Source organism: Carcharodon carcharias, chromosome X (genome assembly GCF_017639515.1).
Source record: "Carcharodon carcharias isolate sCarCar2 chromosome X, sCarCar2.pri, whole genome shotgun sequence".
NCBI lineage: Eukaryota > Metazoa > Chordata > Chondrichthyes > Lamniformes > Lamnidae > Carcharodon > Carcharodon carcharias.
Window position 1 is genome coordinate 22,792,323 of NC_054507.1, and position 14,758 is coordinate 22,807,080.

A 14,758-nucleotide genomic window follows, 5' to 3' on the forward strand; every position below is an offset into this window, starting at 1 on the left:
TTCCTTTTGACACTGTGTATTTCTAGGACATTCCAAAATATGTTAATGTTTATTCCAACACAAACCAGTTCAATCTTATTAAGAACAACCTCTATATCAAGTTTGTCTTCGTCTGTCTTAAACTGAAGATCAACAATTATTTACAGTGCATCTTGCCCGTAATGGTAATTAGTATAGCAGTTCTGACATCTTTTGGCTGCTTAATGAGGTGTGATGCAATCTCATAATTGTCCCAAATGCTCCTGAAACTTTTCCAAATGCTTGCTAGATTACCGGCCATCTCTAATTTAGCAGGAAATGGTACATTATGAGTAATAGATTGAAAAATGTTAAGTTCTAGTGTTTAACTCTTTTTTAAAATTTTAAATAATACCCCAGTTAGTCATAGAATAGTTATAGCACAGAAGGAAGCCACTTGGCTCGCTGTGTCTGTGCCACTGTCTGCAAGAGCAACTCACCTAGTCACATTCTCCCACCTTTTCCCCGTAGCCATGCAAATTTTTTCTCTCCAGATAATTATCCCATGCTCATTTTAATGCCTCGATTGAACCTGCCCCATCACATTCTTGGGCAGTGCATTCCAGATCCTAACCACTTGCTGCGTAAAACCATTTTTTTCATGTCGCCATCACTGCTTTTAGCAATCACCTTAGATTGGTGTCCTCTAGTTCTCAATCGTCTGTCAACGGGAACAGTTTCACCCGATCTACAGTCCAGATCCCTCATAATTTTGAACACCTCGATGGAATCTCGTCTTAATCTTCTCTTCTCCAAGGAGAACAGCCCCAGCTTCTCCAATCTATCTATGTAACTGAAGCTCCTCATCTCTGGAATCATCCTCGTGAACTTTTCTGCACCCTCTCTAGGATGTGAAGGCATTAAAAAGTGTGGTGCCCAGAACTGAACACACAGGACTCTAGTTGAGGCCAAACCAGCGTTTTATACAGGTTTATCTGGCCTTCCTACGCCAATTGGAAAGCAAAAAGACTCATTACCCAATTGGATGATGATTGACTATCAGCCATACAGCCTTTTTCCCATTTTCAATAGTTTTATATCTCGTAAAAAGAAATGTTCAAAGAAAATGACAAAATGTCCCAATCATTTTTCTCCATGGTTGTACACAGCAGTGTCCTGGTGACTGATCTTCAATTCCTGGAGACTCCAGGCCAATCATGGAGGGTTTACGACCCTATAGTGTAATGATCCCTCTGATAGATTCTGTCCTTAACCTCTCTGGGACATCCTTTCTCTCTAGCACTGTAATATTCTCCTTAATCAGAACTGCTACGCCATCTCCTTTCTTCTCCGTCTTTCCTGAACACCTTGTGTCCAAAAAAGTTGAATCATCAGAGCAGGATACAATCAAACAAAAATAGTACTGATCAGTTTTGAGTGCTCAGCTGATATGAAAATAGAATTTGATTTGAAATATTATCTTTTTTTAACTCCTGTATTTGTTTTTAAATCGTTTTGGTAGATTGAGTGAGTTAATTCCAAACCTGACACCATATAAGGGTTGTCATTACGTTCAGTTGATAACAAGCTAGAAAAGACCAGCCTATCAAAAACATGCGTTGTGCATCGTTCAGCCATTTCAGCTAGACCACATGCAGATTTCAATCATATAATTACCTCCAGGTCAGAGGGAACAGTCAGGGTACTTCCTTTCACTGTAGATACAAAGTTAGACCAATATTGATACAGGTTGCATTTTCTGAAGACTCTGAGGCTCAAGTTACTATCCAGAAACCAAGAAATTATTTTTGTCAAATGAATGTGAGGGATGATGCTCTTGAAGGAAAGGAATAATTTCAAAATGTGTCTGTCAGTCTTAAGCACTCCTACTATAGATATAGCTCCAGGGTGATCTACTCTGCCTCAACAATGTGCCTCAACCCCAGACTTAGTCGAGCACTGACGTAATATTTCTGCTTACCATGCATCATTCTGAATGGATTCACATCTTATGCCAAATTGTTGCCAGTTTTTCTGCTGTGGACTCTTCTCCACTGGGAATTAGACTGAGAAAACCCCATTTCACAGCTACCTTTTATGTCATCTTCAGTTTATCAATCAGGGTTGGATTTGAATTCAGCTTCCAGGGATAAGTGGGCGATGAAACCTGACTTGCTCTTGGGAAAGGAAACTTTAACTTTTTAGACCCACTGTTTCCTTAATAGATGCTGAAACTTAATTTTTAAATAATTTCATAGAGTTGCAATGATCCAATGATATCTAAGTTTTTATATTCTCATAGCAGCCATACCAGGTCATAATAAGCATTCTAAAATACTTTTTTGAATAGCTTTGTGTTCTGCTGAAAGAATTAAACAGAATCTACTGTTAGTAACAGGTATTAGATACAGGTCTATTAGAAAGGATTTGTTGAAATAAACAAATAGTATGACATCCTTTTTAGCCCAGTGAATAAAAGACAAATTTGGAATTATCAGAAAATTGGAATAGTTATTACGGTATCAAACCATCACTGTAACTATCATTGGGAGCTTTAAAAACTGTTCTACGCTGGCCCATTATATGAATTGTAGTGAGGGTGTGGAATATTGGGCAGCATGGGGGTGTGGAAATATTAAATAGTGTTGTAGTTAGGTCTGATACATCAGTCAGTTTTCCTTGGGAATGTAACATTTCAGTGTCATAGCAAGTGGGGAGGTTATGCAGAGGTATGGTTTTTCTACCAATGATGGATCTTCAATCAATCTGTGCTGTATCAGAGTGATGGTGTATCAACATACATTATAGGGAGGGGATGTTATTTCAGAAAGTGTATAGGCAGGGGTACGATTTATCCAAATATTATTAGATATTGCCGCTTTTGCATTTTGTAAACTGCTAATGCTTGAACCCATTCAATACTACTGGTACTACCTAATCGCAGACACTTTTCTTTCTTTAATCAATTTATATATTGATTTTGGATTAGTAAAGCTTATCAACACTATCTTCTTCAGTCTTAATCTAATTTATCTCAGTAATAACTCTTTCAGTGTTGTTTAAATTATATACAGCATTTTGCTTAATTTGTATAGACAATAAAGAAATTAGATTAGCACTGTGACTGACTTTCTACTTTCCTTTTGACATTTAGGTTTTCTCAAGTGTCATAAACTACAGGTACCCATTTCACCTCACACTTCTGTTCAGACAGACATATTTCCAACCATTAATCTACAGACACTCTAACCTCACAATATGGATACCTCATACTGTTATTTAGCACACAGACACTGCAACTTTCCACCATCATTAACACAGATGATTAACCTTACACTGTGAGAACACAGGTATTCTAATTGCTCAGGCTGTGGTAGCCAAGTGGTTATGATACTGGTCGCGCAATCCAGATATTGTGAGTTCAATGGCAATTTGTGGACTGGCACCTAGGAATGAGCCTAAAATCTTCCAGTTTGTCAGAAAAGTCCAATTAGTTCACTGTTGTCCTTCAAGGAAGGGAACCTGCCATCCATACCTGATCCAACTCCATGCCCACATTACATGATTGATTCTTAATGTCCAGCATGACACCTAGTTGTAGAAGAAACAAGTAATAAAACTGCCACCTCCTCAGGGCAACTATGGAGGGACAATAAATACCGCCTTGCCAGGATTGCCCACATTCTGAAAATGAATAAAAGAAATCCACTGCCATTAAAAACATAAGCAAAACCTACTCAATGGATATTTAATGAAGAGCACTTAAATCCATGAATGGAAAGTTCAATTATTTGTATAAAATAAAAGCATACAGACTCAAAACGTTAACTGTATTCCTCTCCACAGATGCTGTCAGACCTGCTGAGTTTTTCCAGCAACTTTTGTTTTTGTTTCAATTATTTGTATAATGTGTTAACTTAGCCTCAATGAACCTTGGATAATACTTTCTTTATTCAATCTTTTATTTAACTAGCATTAATACTGGAGGTAACTTGTTTTATTTTAATGAACTACTGCTTACGTTAACAAAATATCGATCAGAAAATCAAAGTTTCACTATCTAGGCTGCCACATGAAGACTGGCTGCTTGATCAGGGTTCCTGAGAGCTGATAACCAGCATAGATGAGTATTCTGGCTTAAATCAGTGACATTGAGAGGAAATGAAACAACACATGCACACTATGTTTCAACTAGCTTCTTGTGTCAGCTGTGGCTTAGTGGTAGACCCGTCACCTCTGAGTTAGAGGTTGTGGGTTTATGGCCCACTCCAGAGACTTAAACACAAAAATCTCAGCTGACACTTCAGTGTAGTACTGAGGAAGTCGTACAAAGAATCACAGAATTTTCACAGTGCAGACAGAGGCCATTCGGCCCATTGTGTCTGCACCAGCTCTCCGAATGAGCAATTCACTTAGTGCCGTTTTCCCGCCTTCTCCCTGTTACCCTACACATTCTTCCTTTTCAAATGACAGTCTAATTCTCTTTTGAAAGCCTCGCTTGATCCTGTCTCCACCCCAGTCTCAGGCAGAGCATTCCAGATCCTAACCACTCACTGTATGAAAAAGCTTTTTCTTATGTCTCTTGTGCTTCTTTTGCCAATTACTTTAAATCTGTGCCCTCTCGTTCTTGATCCTTTCATGAGTGGGAACCTCTTCTCTGTCCAGACCCCTGTGAGAGATGCTATCTTTCGAATGAGCCAAGATCTTGTCTGCCCTCTCAAATGCGCATAAAAGATCCCACAGCACTGTTTGAAAACAAGCAGAGTTCTCTTTGGTGTCTTGGCCAACATTTATTCCTCAACCAACATCAATAAAACACATTATATCTGGTCATTTATCTCAATGCTGTTCATGGGTCTGTGCTGTGTGCTAATTGGCTGCTGTGTTATCTACATTAAAAGGTACTATTAAACAGCATCCGCAGTTTTTTGCTTTTATATTAAAAAGTACTTCATTGGCTGTACAGTTCTTTGGGACATCCTAAGGAAGCAAGAGGTCTGTATAAATGAAAGGTTTTTAGATGACAATTACAAGATAATCAATCATGGTATTGGTGTATGAATGTATTGTTCTAAAAGCTGTAACTCAAGAAACATTTTTTTATGTGAAGGGGGTTATATAAATGCAAGCTGTTGTTGCTCTCATTTAATCATCTCTGTTGAATTATTACCCTAAGTACAATGACAGCAGGACACTGTTACTTAGCACATAGCCAGTTCTGATATTTCTCAAAAGGTTTTAATATGACCATTTTGATGGCTGCCTTCATTCAGTTCTGCTCTATGACACTCATAATGACTTTTGTGACATTTTGCCTCTCGGAATACATGATTTTTAATATCGTAAGTTATGCAAATGTACAACACTTTCTGAACAGATCTGTCTCATACAGGGATGGCTGGCGGTAATCTAATTAAGGAATTTACATGACATCATAAGCCAGGAAAGCAAACTTTGAATCGTTGTCAGTTGAACTCTTGAATTAGTTTACTGCCTGTATTTCTCAAGAGAGACATAATATTGTATATATTATCATTCTAAATTGTAGTTTTACAATTTTCCCTCCTCTCCTGAAGTCACTGGGGTACAGTTCTGTGGGTGCCTAGGTGGCTATCCTTCATGTGTGAGCCATGATGGTGAGAATTGGCAGGCTATTTAACCACTTTAGGGAGCGATCAATAGCAGGAACAATGGATGATTTTCCTTTCATTAGCCTAGAACACTGAGACCAATTATAGCACCTTCAACTACTGGTCTGCTGAGATCAGTACACTCAACACGCAACAGGAATCAAACATGGGATCATCCAGATCAGGGATTAGTACCAGAATGGATAGTGTCCTTGCTCATCTTATAATGTTCTGTATGAATGCTAAGTGATGCAGTCTTCACAGGATATCAGTCTGTAACATAGGACTTTGCACAGTACCAGGTTTATTTGAATAGTTAAACACAGAAGAATTCATCATCCTCATTAAAATAAACTCATGGAGAACAAGTTTCTGGTATTTAAGGCAAGAACATAACTAGGTTTGGGCAATTCCCAAATTTTTTGGGGAGAGGGGGTGTTGGGGGATATTCAAAGCTCTGCAGAAAGGTCAGGGATGCGATGCTATTTGGACGGATTTATTTAGTTCTCTAGCCAATAGCAGGCTTGAGTATTCAAACCCAGGCAATAACTGTGTCACCATCAGCAGAATTGTACTGGAATAAACTCTCAGTACAATAGACTTGCCTAATCAGGTCCACACTGCTCTCACTCATTGTGCTCCAACTGGCAACACTCAATAGCAAAAGACAAATACACTGCAGAGCCCCACAAGCCATATATACTTTATATATTTTGTATGCTGCTGCAAAATCTATTCTTGCAGCTGTAGTAAAAATGATAAGCTAGTGAAAGTGGTTGCTGCTACTCACATGATTTTCCACCAGTGTCAAAATAAAGAAATAACGTCTTATATTTATACAGCACCTTTTAACACAGTAAAACATGCCAAGGTGCTTCACAGGGAAGTAATGAGACAAAAACTGACACTTAGCCTAAGGAGATATCAGGGGAAGTGATCTGCCCTAATCTTGGTCATAGAGGTAAATTTTAAGGAGGATCTAAAGGGGAAGAGGGATGGAGAGCTACAGAGGTTTAGGGAGGGAATTCCAGAGTTTAGGGCCTTAGCAGTTGAAGGTACGGCCACCAACGGTAGAGCAAAGAGAGTGGTAGATACATAAGAATCCAAAGTTAGAGAAATGCAGAGTTCTTGGAGGGTTGTAGGTCTGAAAGTTATAGAGATAGAGAAGGGAGAGGCCATGGAGGGATTTGATATGGGGGTGAGAATTTTAAAAATTAGGCATTGGTGTACTGGGAGCCAATGTAGCTCAGTAAAGACAGGAGTAATGGAATTAGAGGCTTGGTCCAATGTAGCTCCATAATTGGCTGCGAGGAAGTGCATGAGAGTAGCCAAGGGTGATTGTCTGTTCAACTTCACCTCCCTCCCTCCATGTAGGAATTGCTTCATCTTTGTTTTCTTTATCTACGCTCTTTAAAATCAAGAATTCAGCATGTAGGCAATCAGAGGCACGAGTCCATGTTCCAATCAGCTGTGGCTCAGATAGTAGCCACTCTTGCCTAAGTGTCAGAAAGTTCTGGGTTCAGGTCCCACTCCAGGACTTGAGCACAAAAATCAAGGTTGGCACACCAAGGGAGTGGTTAGTTGCTGTATTTTGCATGAGACATTAAACCAAGGCCTTGTCTGTTCTATTAGGTGTATGTTAAAGATCCCACAGCACGACATTGAAGAAGAGCTGGGGAGTTCTCCCTGGTGTCCTGGGCAATATTCACCCCTCAATCAACATCACAAAATAAATTATCTAGTCATTGGGAACTTGCTGTGTGAATTGGCTGTTGTGTTTCCTATATTACAACAGTGACTACACTACAGAAAAATACCTCAGTTATTGCTTTCAGACAGCTGGTGGTCATGAAAGGCACCATATAAATGCAAGTCTTTCTTTTATTTTTGCCCTGTGGTATACCCGTGTCATCTCATTACTTTCTTGCAGCACAAGAAGTTCAAATTTTGCTCTTGTTGAGTAGGATCTTTCAATGTGAACAATGACTTCAGCAGATGTGATCCAAAAGAATGGAGTTGCCTGCTGTGGGCTGCAAGTAAATCCTCATTATTACTGAGAATGACAAGAGGAGATTTCCCCTGTTCAATATTTGTAGTGAAATTATGAACAGGTTCTTTACTTTTGTGTTTACGACTTTACTGCAATTAGCCAGGAGGAGATCCCCAACTACTTCAAAATTCTGATAGGTAAAACAAAAAAAAATTAAGATTACAATTGCTTCATTTTATTACATTGTTGATCATCTGCTCTAAATTGGCTGTTCCACTGTCATGAGTTGAATCTAACCGATAATATTAACATACAATGTGGAAAGTAAGAACTGAATATACAATGGGATAATTCACTCAATGTCAACACCATATAAGACCTACATTAATTACCAGGGACTCTAAAATGTTTTGAACTTTTCAATATCACATTTTATTGAATGACTCAACATGGCATTTTCCTTTAACTGCATCTAAAATGTTTGATCAAAATCGAAAAAGTTAGATGGAACTTTTTAAAAAAAATTCTTTCATGGGATGTGGGCATCACTGGCTAGGCTAGCATTTATTGCTCATCCTCATTGCCCTTGAGAATGTGGTGGTGGTGGTGATGAGCTGCCTTCTTGAACCACTGCAGTCCATGTGGTGTAGGTACACCCACAGCGCTGTTAGGAAGGGAGTTCCAGGATTTTGACTCAGCGACAGTGAAGGAACGGCGATATATTTCCAAATCAGGATGGTGAGTGGCTTGGAGGGGAACTTGCAGGTGGAAGCGTTCCCATGCATCTGCTGCCTTAGTCTTTCTAGGCTGTAAAGGTCATGGGTTTGGAAGTGCTGTTGAAGGACCTATTGAAGGATGCGGCAGTGCATCTTGCATAAAGTACATACTGCTGCCACTGTGCGTCGGTGGTGGAGGGAGTGAATGTTTGTGGATGGGGTGCCAATCAAGCAGGCTGCTTTGTTCCTGAATGACATCGAGCTTCTTGAGTGTTGTGGGAGCTGCACTCATCCAGGCAAGTGGAAAGTATTCCATCACACTGCTGACTTGTGCCTTATAGATGGTGGACAGGCTTTATGGAGTCAGGATGTGAGTTACATACCTCAGGATTCTCAGCCCCTGACCTGCTCTTGTAGCCACAGTATTTATATGGCTAGTCCAGTTCAGTTTCTGGTCAATGGTAGCCCCTCAGATGTTGACAATGGGGGATTCAGTATTGCCATTGAATACCTTGGGGATATGGTTAGATTATTTCTTGTTGGAGATGGTCATTGTCTGGCACTTGTGTGACATGAATGTTACTTGCCACATTTCAGCCCAAGTTTGGATGTTGTCCAGGTCTTACTGCATTTGGACGTGGACTGCTTCAATATCTGAGGAGTCGCGAATGGTGCTAAAAATTGTGCAATCATCAGTGAACATGCCCACTTCTGACCTTACGATGGAAGGAAGATCATTGACAAAGCAGCTGAAGATGGTTGGGCCTAGGATACTATCTTGAGGAACTCCTGCAGCAATGTCCTGGGACTGAGATGATTGGCCTCCAACAACCACAACCATCTTTCTCTGTCAAGGAAGAAGAGTCATACGCACCTAAAATGTTAACTCTGTTTCTCTCTCCACAGATGCTGTCAGACCTGCTGAGTTTTTTCAGCATTTTCTGTTTTTATTTCAGATTTCTAGCATCCCCAGTATTTTGCATTCATCTTCTTTTGTGCTAGATATGACTCCAACCAATGGAGCATTTTCCCGATTCCCATTGACTCCAGTTTTGCTAGGGCTCCTTGATGCCACATTTGGTCAAATGCTGCCTTGATGCCAAGGGCAGTCACTCTCACCTCACTTCAGGAGTTCAGTTCTTTTGTCCATATTTGAACCAAGGCTGTAATGAGGTCATTCATGACCCTGGCAGAACCCAAACTGAGCATCAGTAAGCAGGCTATTGCTGTGTAAGTGCTGCTTGATGACACTGTCGACAACACCTTTCATCACTTTGCTGATGATTGAGAAGAAGCTGATGGGGTGGTAATTGCCTGAGTTGGCTCTGTCCTGCTTTTAGTGGACAGAATATATCTGGGAAATTTTCCACATCATCAGGAAGATGCCAATGTCGTAGATGTACTGGAACAGGTTGGCGAAGAAGTTCTGGAGCACAAGTCTTCAGTACTATCAGGTTCTATTGCCTTTGCAGTATCCAGAGCCTTTAGCTGTTTCTTGATATCAACTGATTTCTTGAACTGAATTGGCTAAAGACTGGCACCTGTGATGCAGGGGACCTCAGGAGGCCAAGATGGATCATCGACTCGGCACTTATGGCTGAAAATGGTTGCAAATTCTTCAGCCTTATCTTCTGCTTTGACGTGATGAGCTCCCCAACATTAAGATTGGGGATATTTGTGGAACCTTCTCCTCCAGTGAGTTGTTTAATTGTCCACCACCATTCAAGACTAGATGTGGCAGGACTGCAGAGCTTTGATCTGATCTGAACCATTGGTTGTGGGATCATTTAGCCCTGTCCATCACTTACTGTTTACACTGTTTGGCATGCAAGTAGTCCTGTGTTGTAGCTTCACCAGGTTGACACCTCATTTTAGGTATGCCTGGCGCTGCTCCTGCCATGCCCTCCTGCACTAGGATCCCTTGGCTTGATGGTAATGGTAGAATGGGGGATATGCAGGCCATGAGATTACAGATTGTGGCTGAATACAATTCTGCTGCTGCTGTTGGCCCACAGTGCCTAATGGATGCACAGTTTTGAGTTGCTAGATCTGTTCTGAATCTATCCATTTAGCATGGCGATAGTGCCACACCACCTGCTGCAGGCCTGGTCAGGCAGATACGTCCTCCAGGACACAGTCAGCTTGGTCAGGAGTGGTGCTACCAAGCCACTCTTGGTGATGGACATTGAAGTCCCCACCCAGAGTACATTCTGTACCCTTGCCACCCTCAGTACTTCTTCCAAGTGGTGTTCAACATGGAGGAGCACTGATTCATCAGCTGAAGGAGGGCAGTGGTAAGTAGGTTCCTTTGTTTCACTTGATGCCACAAGACTTTTAAAAGAGGACAATATCTTGTTTTACTGCAATTTACGCATTATGCAATTTATGTGCTGAGCACTGTGATCCACCCAGTATTGCATGGTGGAGATATGCAGCTTGTACCATTGCATTTTAGTCCAACAGGATCAGACAGATGCCAATGTGGATCTGGAAACTTTGGCCAACTTGCGCAAAGCAAAATTTTGCAGAATCATTGTTCTTGTTTTTATTCCTTCAGCAGCCCTGGCTGGCTCCTTTGTAAGGAGTCATTACCTCAGCCAGCGTTGTCACTCACTCCCTCTGCATGAACAAAATGGCGACGGAGTTGCGAGAAAAACTTTTGAAATGTACTCTAGCACACCACCTAATGACCAGAAGCTGCAACTACACCTTGACTGTAAACTTGATTGAAAGCTTGACACAACAGCTTCCCACGGTTAAGGTTGACAGACAAGCAGCTCCAAAAATTAGGCAAGATTTTTAAGAATAAATCATCTTAAGCACTATAGGAGCAAAAGCTGTTCATGGTGATATCATTCTTCCCAGAATGCATTACATGAAAGAAAAACAATAGCAACTTCTCCCTTTGGTGGTTACAAGCTGGATTTCTCCAGCACAGCAAAAATGGAGTAACCGCTCAGCTATCTCATTGCTGTTTGAGGGACCTTGTTATGTGCAAATTGAGTGCCATTAATGGCAGTGGCTACAAAACTAATTGATTGGCTGTGAAGCATTTAGAAACATCCTGAGGATGTGAAAGCTGCATTCTTAATGCAAGTTTTCTCTTAAAAGTGGAATCACAGGTTATATCTGCATGAGGCAGAAAACCTTAAAAGTTACACTTACTGTAATTCATCTGAAATCCAAGGTCTGGTATTGAAGTAACTCAGCGAGGGTGACCTATCAAGAAGTGCAAGAATGTTAAGTATTTTAATTAAATTGTCTAAAGCCGGGTAACTGACCTGAATGGGCTAAGAGCTTGGGGGTCTCAAACAGTCAAGTTGAGATGTTTTTATCCAGTAATGAAACAATTCTCTTCATGCCTAGCATGATATCCTAGGAGCAACCCTTTTAACATATTCAAAACCCATTCACTTGCATAGAGTTAAAATCGGACCCACTAAGTGTAGCATTCCAGTATCCTTGTAATGATGGTCTCTTGCGCCATATCTTCCCATATGGTGAATCAAATGCAAAATTCAGAGGACTCAATTGCGAGGTCATGACAAACAAATGTTCATCTTCCAGTCACATCTGCACATAGGGAAGCATATTTAATCCTACATGGTTTCTCATCAGGACATTGGAGAATCCCATCAAAAATATGTTGTTTTTGATGATGTGACATCCTCTAGAGTAGTTGATAGCTCGCCATCTGAAAGGCAAACAGTGACTGAATTACAGATAGACAGAATTGGATAGTAAACAGACAAACAGGCTGTTAAGAAGACCAAACTGCTAAACCTGTTCAGAAGTCTTTACCATGATTTGCCAACCACCCTCTTCAACAAAAGTTATCAAGCTTTCTTCCTCTGCAATTATTCTCTTCCTTCGAATGATAATTAAATTTCTAGGCAGATAGATTTTAATATACACAAATGAAAGATAATGAATATCGAAACAGGAAACATAAAATGTATAGAAAATGAAGGGATGAACATGAGCAAAAGTGAAAAGGAAAACAATTTGAATATCACTTTTGGCCGTTCACTGAAAGTATCAAATCAATAAGAAGCTATTATCAGCGAAGTTAACTATGTACTCGGATGCTTTTCAATGCCATTTGGTAATTCAAAACAAGTTAACCTAATTTCTATAGAACATTGGTGAAGTATGTACAATTTTGCACACCCTAATGTTAAAAGAATGCTAAAGCATCAAGGAAAATGTAAGAACAGCAAGGATCATTTGGATTTAGGACTTGAAGTTATGAAGAAAAACTTGCAGAGCTGAACTTGTTTTTCATTAAGGAAACAAATCATTCAGAGCAGACATGACCTTGGTCTTCAAAATGCTCACAGCCATTGATAAATATAGACCTAAGCCGGCTATTTAACTTAGACAATGTATGTAGAACAATATTACATGAGAATTATATTTACAAGCTTCAAGTCACAGAGGATTTTTTTTCCATGCAACAATGTATAATTGAACACACTCGCAATGAAAGCAATTGATACTGTGTTATTTAATTTCTTTTTTTTAAATCAATAAATGTCTGGTTAGGAACAGGCCTGTAGGTTCTGAGTAGACAATATGGGTTGGAATAGGCATGGTGGACCAAAAGGCCTCCTTCTATGCTGCATTGTTCTATGATTCAAAGAATAGCTAGGAACAATGAAGTACTTTTTGCAACATGATAGTTTCTGGGCCATGACCAAACCATTCTGTAGAAAAAAAAATTCTGGTCAAAGGCAAATGATGCTGGTTATATGGTTACATAAACATTCTAATGTTTTGCTGACTTAGTTTTAGGGGACAGGGAAAAACTACACAAACTTCACTCAAGAGATTAACAAGTTGGGTAGACTCCACAAAAGGTCAAATTGTGCATGATCTGTGGAAAGGATAGGTCTAATGGGCCAAATGACCTTTTCTTGTTCTGTGCTTTCTTGTGCCATGAGCATCTACTAGCTACAGTGTAACAAGCACATGAAGGAACTAGTTGGAAAAGCGAAGCAAAAATGGAGGAAATCATCAAAAAACCTCAACAATACTTGTCACAGTCAGCAACTTCAGTAGTCAACAAAGCACACATTGAGTGAGTGATGAAATACTACAGTTCTATTTTGCAGGCTGCAGAAAAAATTCCTTTCTTGATTCTAGAGCTAGCGCAGTCCAAAGCCATACAGGTCAGTAGACCAAATGAGAATAACATACTCCATGACAGAATCCATCCTCCACAACACCAAAGAGATGTATGCAGGCAGTTAGACCCAGTGGGTAAGGACCTCTATACATGTTTTTAAATATTCCCAACTGTTCAGCATTTTTCTATTCAGGGTTAGTAATATGTTTCTTCTTGATACCAATTTTCTTTTGTGATACTTATTACCATCGTTATGACCTCTGTTTTGTTGTATAGTTCTGCAACATGTAACAGAAAGAGCATTTTATTGAGTTCTAGAACTCATCTAGGCACATGAAAATAGCAGGATTGGTGGACACATTGATAAAAAGTACAAAAGATCAATTAAGCGTTTTAGGACTATGACGGAGAATTGTGCAACTTTACAGCAAGACCTTCCTGGATGGAATTTGCTGTTACTGCAGGACTCCCGTGAATGCAATGTGCAATTATTTCAGGTGACACCTAGATGGAATAGGCAGTTACTGCAGGTTTTTTTTTATTCTTTCATGGGATGTTGGTGTCATTGGCTGAGCTAGCATTTGTTACCCTCCCCAAATTCCCTTGAATGTAAACTGCGCTATTATTTCAGGACTCCCTGAATGTAAATGCACTGTTATTTGAGGATTCCCTGAATGTAATGTGCACTGTTAATTCAGGACTCTCCTGAATGTAATGTGCACTGTTATCTCAGGACTCCCCTGAATGTAATCTGTACTGTTATTTGAGGATTTCCTGAATGTAATCTGTACTGTTATTTCAAAACTCCCCCGAATATTATGTGCAATGTGATTTCAGGACTCTCCTGAATGTAATGTGCACTGTTATTTCAGGACTCCCCTGAATATAATCTGTACTGTTATTTCAGGACTCCCCTGAATATTATGTGCAATGTGATTTCAGGCCTCCCTGAATGTCATGTGCACTGTTATTTCAGGACTCTCCTGAATGTAATGTGCACTGTTATCTCAGGACTCTCCTGAATGTAATGTGCCCTGTTATCTCAGGACTCTCCTGAACGTAATGTGCCCTGTTATCTCAGGACTCTCCTGAATGTAATGTGCCCTGTTATCTCAGGACTCTCCTGAATGTAATGTGCACTGTTATCTCAGGACTGTAATGTGCACTGTTATCTCAGGACTCTCCTGAATGTAATGTGCCCTGTTATCTCAGGACTCTCCTGAATGTAATGTGCCGTTATCTCAGGACTCTCCTGAATGTAATGTGCACTGTTATCTCAGGACTCTCCTGAATGTAATGTGCCCTGTTATCTCAGGACTCTCCTGAATGTAATGTG